This window comes from Podarcis raffonei, chromosome Z, assembly GCF_027172205.1.
Source record: "Podarcis raffonei isolate rPodRaf1 chromosome Z, rPodRaf1.pri, whole genome shotgun sequence".
In the NCBI taxonomy this organism is placed as follows: Eukaryota; Metazoa; Chordata; class Lepidosauria; order Squamata; family Lacertidae; genus Podarcis; species Podarcis raffonei.
Window position 1 is genome coordinate 17,990,750 of NC_070621.1, and position 9,427 is coordinate 18,000,176.

The 9,427-nt window shown below is 44.1% G+C and overlaps 1 protein-coding gene and 1 long non-coding RNA gene across 7 annotated transcripts in view; both read right to left on the bottom strand.

The window, feature by feature from the left end:
- BRD3 (bromodomain containing 3) overlaps window positions 1–2,337 on the bottom strand; it is a 36,164-nt gene extending 33,827 nt beyond the window's left edge. For 3 of the 6 annotated variants that reach the window (XM_053374221.1, XM_053374220.1, XM_053374215.1), the window contains exon 1: window positions 2,127–2,337. The gene's annotated coding sequence lies outside the window, so the exon portion shown is untranslated. Of the gene's footprint in view, window positions 1–1,574; window positions 2,065–2,126 lie in introns of those variants that run through there. The other 3 variants (XM_053374218.1, XM_053374217.1, XM_053374216.1) reach the window with 3 other exon arrangements.
- A 3,960-nt stretch (window positions 2,338–6,297) lies between these two features.
- Window positions 6,298–9,346, bottom strand: LOC128406666 (uncharacterized). Its single transcript, XR_008328570.1, has 2 exons — window positions 9,276–9,346; window positions 6,298–7,653 (listed from the first exon to the last, which is right to left on the bottom strand). It is a non-coding gene; the product is annotated as an uncharacterized LOC128406666 (long non-coding RNA).
- Between the last annotated feature and the right edge of the window lie 81 nt (window positions 9,347–9,427).

Here is a 9,427-nt window from a genome sequence, read left to right on the forward strand (position 1 = left end):
ATCCAGGGTTACAGACAGCGAGGCTTTCCCAGCTCTTCCTGGAGAAGCTGTGGGGGACTGCACCTGGAATCTTCTATGTGCAAGACAGATGCTCTACCACTGAACCATGGCCCTTTTCTTAAAAATGTCTAGTCCTTGTGGTTCTGCATAAAGGGCAAAATTAAACAGGAATACCTTAGTATGGTCCCATTTAGCTTAGTATTTTCTACACTAACTGGCATAGGCTCTCCAGGTAGGGATAGGAGTATTTCCCAGCCTGACCTGGGACTTCCAATTCTGCATTTCTATCATTCTGTGCATGCAAAGCAGATGTAGCCTTTTCTCCAAAATAAAATAAGGTTCCAGACCTCCTGGTTCTAATAAAGGAATAGTCTAGCTCAGTACTGTCTACACTGACTGGCAGTGACTCCAGAGTTTCAGACAGGGAGGCTCTCCCAGCTCTACCTGGAGATGCCATGAGAGATTGAAGCTGAGAATTTCTGCATGCAAAGCAGGTGATATACGCACTGAGCCACAGGATCCAAAGTTAATTGGGATCTACTGTTAGATATCCATGCAATCTTCAGTAGACCAAGGAGTTTCCAACTTCTAGTTATTTTACAATAGCAACAAAACAAGGATTCCCCCCTCCAAAAAAAGGCTACTGAAATGAAATGAAGAGCCAGGAGTGAATTTTTTTATGCAAAAGGATTGCAAAATTAGTTCAGTTCTGGTACAGAAAACAAATCCTTGGGATCTGAATATGTTCAGAGGCGGCCTGCTCCTCAGTTTGAAATTCTTGTTTTGGAAGCGATTATAAACAACAACCAAGTAAATCCAACAAGTCTTAAGTCTCCTTGATGCTGCCCCAGAACATGGGCAGAGTGCTTGAGGCAGCATCCCTGTCCATGTCTCTTTTTTTAAGGAGTTGGCCTGCAATCCTAACCACAATTCCATTGGAATAAGCCACACTGAAGGCAAGAGAACAGACTTCCATAATATAGACATAGTTAGGATTGGGGGTCCCAATAAAATCAGCTGATTACCTTCCAGGCAAACAGGTCAAAATCAGCAGGTACAACACACATCAGATAGACACACCAGTTAACTCCAGGGACCAAAATCGGGTCCTTGGACCTTTTGACTGCGGAATTGAGAGTGCAGAGCCCAAGCTGGTGATGGGGAGTAATGGAGCCACATTAAGAGCCAGTCTGGCATAGTGGTTAGAGTGTTGGGTTTGGGCATGGGAAAACCAGGGTTCAAATTCCCCACTCAGCCATAATGCTCACCGGGTGGGCATGACCTTGGGGCCAACCACTCTCAACCCAACCTATCTCACAGGTTTGCTGCTGGGGATAAAATTTGGAGATGGGGTCACGGGTATGTAAGCCACCATGAGCTCCTTGGAGGAGAGATGGGATATACATGCAATAAACAAACCAATCAACCAAACAACCAACTGCAATCGCCCCTAAAAGAGATCTCCATATGCAACAGGGTTTTTAAGGAAGAAGAGAAAAGTCCCCCCCCCGCAATCTTTTCTGAGTTTTCTAAAGTGACTACCACACAGGAAAATTAAAAAAAACACAACACACCCCGAGAGAAAAGCGAGGAAACAGAGCGCGACGCGACAGGAGACAAACCAAGGCGCTCGCTGAAGCCGCCTGGACGAGGAAGCGGCGCTGCTTCCAGCCGAGCGGAGCCAGGCGCGCAGCAGCGGCAACAAGGCAAGCGGCGGGCGCACGGGGGGCCTGGGCTGCTGGAGAGGCGAGCTTCTCCCTGCCCGTCGTTCCTTTGTGCGAGCGCGGGCCGGAGGAAAGCGGGATCGCTCGCCCTTCTCCCCGCTTCGAAAGATGGCGGGCAAGGAGGGAGGGAGTCCGGCGCAGAACGAGGGCGCACGGAGCCCTCCTTGCGTCTGCGGCAGGGCAGCCGCGCGCTCGCCCTATTGTTACACTGTTGCCAGCAGAGGAAGCGCAAAAAGGAAACGCCGGAGCGGCGCGCTTGGAGAAGGGAAAGGAGCCTTTGTGTGCGCGATTTTGCCTCCGCCCTCCGCGGCCTGCTCTCTTCTTCTTCTTCTTCTTCTTCTTCTCCTTCACCACCACCACAAACCAAAGAAGCCCCCCCAGAAGCGCGTCTAGCTTGCTTACTCGGGCCGGCCGGGCTTTTTCTTCCTTCTCCTCCTCCTCCTCCACCACCACCTCCTCTGGCTGCTGCCGGTAGGGCTCGACTGATTCCCCCCTCCTTCCACTACCACCACCTTTTTTTTCTAGTTCTCTCCAAAGCAAGTAAAGAATTGATGTGCTACGAGCTACAGAGAGAGAGTCTTTTCAGAGCTAGCCAGGCGCTCTGCTCATGCGTCCCCGCCGCGGGGGCCGCTGGGTAACGTAGTTTGCTGGACCAGCTTGGGAAAGGTGCTCCGCCCCGGCCAAGACTACAAATCCCAGCCTGGAGCACAGGCTCCTTTCTTTCTTTGCGCCCTCCTTTTTTCCCCTCTCCCACCCCCCCACCCCCCGGTATGGACCAGAAAGCGGAGGAGGATCAAGCTTGCGAAGGTTTCACATGCGTCTGTATGTGTACACACAAACACAGGAGCAACATGGGTGGAGGGAGGTGCAAAAATGTGTTTCCCCATTATTTCTTTTTTGAGGAGGGGGTGTCCAGGGGGGAAGGCATTTCCAAGAGGAGAAAGTCTGCCGCCCGGGTCTTCCTCCATGCTAATACATCTCTCCCGCCTCATTTTGCTTTTTTAGACTAGGAAAAGGCGCGAGGGGCGTGATACAGCTCTTCTCTTTCAGACTTTCTCGTTTTTGCTTCCTAGAGACTTACCAAACCGGCAATAATTTGTAGTAGTAGTGCTGTTATTATTCCTGACTTAATTATCGTCACGGATTTGCATTTGAATCCTTTCCAAAGGTATCTGGCATATTCCTGGCTGGCTGGGGATATATTAAATCCAAAACACCTAATATTTATTGATTCCTGAAGACGTAAGGCTGGTAGAAAATATTGTTAATAGTACTATTATTACTGATATTATTATTACTGGTTTGCATTTGAATCATGTCCAAAGGAGTCAGCATTCCTGGCTCGATCATACATATTGTAAATGCAGAACACAGCACGTATATTTTTCTCCTAAAAACTTACAAACTGATTGATATTATTATTACCAGTTGTTATTACTAATGTTTTTTATTAACAACAATTTGCATTTGTATGATTTCCAAAGGGTATGTGCATTCCTGATAGGCCAGAAATATTATAAATGCAGGACGCTGCATGCTTGTTTTATTTATTTATTAAGTGTGTTTTGCTGGATCTTTCAATCATGCAGAAACAAACAAAAACTAAACAGACAATCATATCCATAAGAAAAATAAAGAAAAGTTTTTAAAAATTAAACTGACTAAATAAAATAACAAAGTATTCCCATCAAAGTATATGGAGTTAAGTGTTCTTGGGCTTTATTGTATCAATATATAAAGGAAAAGGTCATTTTTATTTTCCTCAAAGCAATCAGTTCTGTTTGCACACTCTTACCTGAATAAGACTAGCCATTTTCATTTATTTCTCAGACAACTCATTTTATATTAAAGTATTTCTGTAGTGCTATATTATTCTATAGTGCCATGTTATGAAATAGCTGTTGATGTGGGTGTGGGTTTGTGAATTCCCGGGTGCCGAGGTCCAAGTTTGGGGCAAGTGCTTATTGGTGAGAGAACCTCAGCAAAGATTGAAAGAGTCCTCTTGCCCAAACACATAATAGTCCTTAATGTCAGCCCTTAGGGTATATGGTCAACAAAGCCTTTCTCTTTTTTTTTTAAATAACTTTTTTATTCAAAATTAGTACAAAACATATCCAGGAACATATCATCCTTATCCCCCCCCCATTTTTCCTCCCTCCCCCTACAGAACCCACCCACCCCCACCCCCGACTTCCCTCAGTTCCAGTCTTTGATTTCTCAAAAAATGCTGTTTTCTGCATGTTACACAGTTGTATAGATCCTCAAACTATTTAGCTGATTATTATCAATAAAAAATTTGTGAGTGTTTATTCAAAGCAACAAAGCCTTCCTTTCTCCAATTACTTTTGAGACTGTTATAAATCGTGACTGTGGTGATACGTCTGCTGGTTTAAATTTGCATCTGGAGTGAGAGTTAACTTCTGGATTAAGAAGAGATTATCACAGAAGAAGTTAAAAAATGTGGTAAAAGAATTACTACACCCTTCGAAGAATTAGTGAAAGGATATAAGACAGATAGGGCCAAAATAGTTTCAAAATTGTATAAAGTGTTATTAGACAAGGAGAAATCACCAAAGGAAAGTTTGAAGGAATATTGCAAGTTAGAAATTCAGGAACAGATTTTTTATGAAGAATGGGAAAGAATCTTTCGGCAACCACCCTTTGTTGCGACCTCTAGGATAATCCAGGAACAGGGGTTGAAGTTGGTACAATAATGGTATTATACATCTGTAAGGTTATATCATATTACAAAATCTGGAAGTAAGAATTGTTGGAGGAAATGTGGAGTGATGGGAACGTACAGTCATATGTGGTGGGATTGTCCGTTAGTTAATGAATTTTGGGAACAGATTGGTATAGAAATATCGGGAATTGTGGGTAGGAAGGTGGGAATATCTAAATTAATGGTTCTTATTAGTCTGAGTAGCACCGAGTTAAAAACAAAAGAGGAATGTAAATGGGTAAAATTGATGGTAACTGCAGCCAGACAGGTTATAGCGAGTAACTGGAAAAATGCAGAAGAGCTAGGGGTGAACCAATGGAGGAAAAAACTGAATAATATTATAATTTTAGAATATCTAACTGTGAAGATCCACAGAATGAAAGGGTTTAAGGTCAGTGCGAAAGAGGAGGATTGGTTTGAGAAGATAGTGAATTATTTGGGTAGGTTTGAACAATTTGGGACAATTAAAATGTTAAAAGTTAAATAAACCTTGTGGATGGAGGAGTGTTAACATATATAAAATTGTACATATGGCTGATTTGAATATGTTGTTATTGATTATGTATACCCAATGTATCAGCCGCCTAGGAGGTTTCACTGTTTGTATTCTGGTTGATGGTAAAAAATAAAAAAGGGGGGAAGAAGAGATTATCATTAAAAACTGAAAGCAAAACAAAAGGCACATTTCAATTGTTTGTGACTAAGAAAGATTCCAAGAAATGGCTAAGGGGTGTTCCAACAGTTAGAATTCTTTATTTTATTTTGATGAAAGTGCTCAGTTCTGGCACCTCTCATTTAGGTGCCATTGCCACTCTTAAGAGAATGAGGGAGGAGTTCATGGTGAATTCCAGCACCTCTTTTTCTGTAAGAATAGCACTGCATACACCTGTCAGAAAAGTTGCAGAAACTGCAAAACTTAGCTTTGTTACAAAGTGGTAAACATTCTTAAATTATTGGAATAGGTCAGAACACAAGAGTGGCTGGTGAGAGCCATGTGGTTGAGCTAGAGCAATCAGCTGAAATCAGCTGGGTTTCTCAGGTAGATTGGGGGTGGGGGACAATAGGACTGCTTACCTGTTTGTTCCCAAGATAAAGGAAGTGACATAGCTAAGCCTGGCAGGACAGCTTACTCTGTGGTATTAACCAATTTATGCATTAATTAGACTTAAGTATGTTGGTTGTGGGACGCGGATGGCACTGTGGGTTAAACCACAGAGCCTAGGACTTGCCGATCAGAAGGTCAGCAGTTCGAATCCCCGCGACTGGATGAGCTCCCATTGCTCGGTCCCAGCTCCTGCCAACCTAGCAGTTCAAAAGCACGTCAAAGTGCAAGTAGATAAATAGGTACCGCTCCGGCGGGAAGGTAAACGGCGTTTCCGTGTGCTGGTCTGGTTTGCCAGAAGTGGCTTAGTCATGCTGGCCACATGACCCAGAAGCTGTACGTCGGCTCCCTCGGCCAATAAAGCGAGATGAACGCCGCAACCCCAGAGTCGGCCACGACTGGACCTAATGGTCAGGGGTCCCTTTACCTTTACCTATGTTGGTTATATGAGGCTGGTTATCCCACAACAATGAGACAATGTACAATGTTTAGAACATAAAAATTACACCATTAATTAAAAAAATAATAATACAGACATCCATGAAACTAAATGCCTCCTTACAGGACTGAAGCCCTGATTCAGCAGTTCCCGGCAACACCTGCAGCTGAATTGGATCACCTAGCTGGAATGGTGAAGTCAAAGCTGGGCTGAGCTAGCCAGGGTGGGGTTAGTGCCAGCTTGTTGTGCCAGGGGTATCCCATGCCACTGAAGACACAATCGGGATTCAAGATGATCCTAACAGATTGGAGAACTGGGCCCAAACTAGCAAAATGAATTTTAATAGGGACAAATGTCAGGTTCTGCCCTTAGACAGGAAGAACCAGCCAGACAAAACTAAGATAGGGGGACACCTGGCTTGCCATTACTCTGCAATTCTATTATTCTATGTAGATATTTATCTATTTTAAAAAAAATGTACGAGAAATTCCTCTGACCAGGTAAATGTCTTCCTTATGCTACTCTGTAGATGGATAGCCCTTTCAATTTCAGTTCTTCTCCCTAATTTTTCCAGTTTGCACATTTCCACATCAACTTGCATTAAAAAACATCTTCGCAAAAAATCAGCTGCCTGTTCATGCATACACCTAATGTGCAATTTTTTGCAAGTAATTTACCTTAATATTTGCATATGTTATTTTCACTGTGTGGATTTTGATAGATATATATATATGCACCTGGGGAGGGCGGGCACATGACATAGCCAGAGAATTGCATTGCAAAACATGGGGAAGTGTAAATTTTTGAAGGACGGCTATATTTTGGTTCGTGACTTGTTTTGGGAAGGATGAATTCATAAACTCATAGAACTGTAGCATTGGATGGGATTCCCAGAGAATCATCTAGTCCGACCCCCTGCAATGCAGGAATCGCAGCCAGAGAATCTCTGGCAGATGCCAATCCAACCTCTGCTTAAAACCTGTGAAGAGGAGTGCACCACCTTCCAAGGTAGTCCATTACAAGGTTGAACAGCTCTTCCCACCAGAAGAAATCTTACCATCAGAAAAGTTCTTCCTAATGTTTACTCGGAATCTCCATTTTTTATCATTTGAATCCATGGGTACAGGTCCTCCCCTCCAGAGGAGCAGAAAACAAGATTGCTCCATCTTCCAGGGAATATGTTATTGGTCAGGGATGTTACAGCATACATACAGATCATCCTTTCTGAGTCTTGATGCCAAAGCAGAGAGAGGGATGTTTCCCAGGGGGGCCATAAAAAACTCAAGGTCTAGTGGTGCCTGGAGTAAATAACTGCAGGTGTCTGGAAAATTAATGAGACACTTAATTGCATAAATGTGGGTTCCTGTCGAGAAAAGGACCAGGGAGGCTAATCAGGAGGATCCCAAGAAGTCTGGGACAGTGAATGAAGAGAGATAAACAGCTGTTGCCTGTTGTGTATGTGGCTTTGTTGTCATCTTCATCTGCCATCTGACCATTTTCTGTTCACACAACCACAACTACTTTGCCTTTGTAGCGCTGCAATGCTTCAAGCAGTAGTATGTTACTTCAGAACTACCTGACCAGAGTAGACCATATAGTCCAGCGTCCCTTTTCCTACAGCAGCCAGGAGGGATGTGATGAAATATCCAGTGTCTGTTATTTGTCTCTGCAGATATATATATAAAACGTTATTCACAACACATCACTACAGTATGTTGCTTGAAAATCAAATCAAATTCTTCACTCCAAAAAAAAAAAAATCTTTCCACATATTACCACGAGATTGAAGGGGATTATAAACATGATCTTCTTCATGCATATAACAAAATAAGGTTGCCATACAATTTAGAAAAGATAGGGCTTAAAATTTCCTTTGGTTGCGTAAATCTGATGTTCTGACAGATAGCAAAAGCAACCCTGGACAACTCAAACAACCTTAATGTGAGTTTGTGGGAGGGTAAGTTGTATGCTTGAGTCCCTTAATTCCTGGATCCAACAAGGATTCAATTGCTGTCAAGTTTCTTGGTATGTGTTGTTGTTTAGTCGTTTAGTCGTGTCTGACTCTTCGTGACCCCATGGACCAGAGCACGCCAGGCACTCCTGTCTTCCACTGCCTCCCGCAGTTTGGTCAGACTCATGTTTGTAGCTTCGAGAACACTGTCCAACCATTTCGTCCTCTGTCGTCCCCTTCTCCTTGTGCCCTCCATCTTTCCCAGCATCAGGGTCTTTTCCAGGGAGTCTTCTCTTCTCATGAGGTGGCCAAAGTACTGGAGCCTCAGCTTCACGATCTGTCCTTCCAGTGAGCACTCAGGGCTGATTTCCTTCAGAATGGATAGGTTTTATCTTCTTGCAGTCCATGGGACTCTCAAGAGTCTCCTCCAGCACCATAATTCTTGGTATGTAATGGCCCTCAAAGTATGGGTCATTAAGGTAACAAAGGAAGTGGCTCTGTGCCAGAAGTAGTTAGAAAGACAAAAGCCTGGGCTGAGGTGTGTGAGCCAGAAGCTAGAACCAAATAAGCCATGTGGGAGACACAGCCTGATCTTTGTCTGGGTATACCAGTTTGTGGCTATGGGAGAAGCAAGACCCTCTTTGGATGCTAATGCTATGAGCCCCTCCATCGTAGGCTCAGGTTCTATACATGTGTAAAAAAGCTTCTCCCCCTGTGTCTTTAATTGATGTGAGTCATTCTGGAAGACAATAATTGTCTGCAAAGCAGGATAATATTGTGGGACGCACACCACCCCAATCTCTGGGCTACAGTCTACTACTACATCACATACAGGAACTATTATCTTGAGGTGCAGGAATGCATTTATTTATTTAACTATTTATTTATTTATTTATTCACTCACTCATTCATAGCATACAAATGGTTAGGTGTGGGTGTGAAATTTTAACTATAACACTGATGCAAAATAATTAATACTTTATGCAATGTCTAAAGGTAAGGAAAACTTCTTCTGCCTCGCTCAGTTATACAAGCCTCGCCGCTTCTAATTCAGCCCCTGCCCTGAGAAGGACCGACACGTGTCTTTTTTTTCCTGCCTGCTTCCAACCCATTCGCACATTCAGGCGGCGAACAAAGACGTCGCTCCCCTTTGAGGCGTTTGGCGTCCGCGTTCCCATCCACGCCGCCTGCCTTTTTTGGTTCCTCTCGGCTCTCCGTAGCAGGCGCGCTCAGGTCAGCCTGCTCTCCTCGGCCTTCTAATTCCCGCCCCTTTTTAAGGTGGGCTTCGTCCGTTTTTGGAAAAAAAGAAGATCATTGTCCTTTTGCGGACACTATACCTTTAAGGGTGGGGCCTCCCTCCCTGGACTGCAACTCCCTTCACGCCTTGGTCGCTGCGCGTAAGGGGCGGGTCGATGGGAATTGTAGTCTGATAACGTCATCGCGGGGAAGCCGGTCCGTGGTAGCTGCGTAGAGCGCATGCGCATGGGCC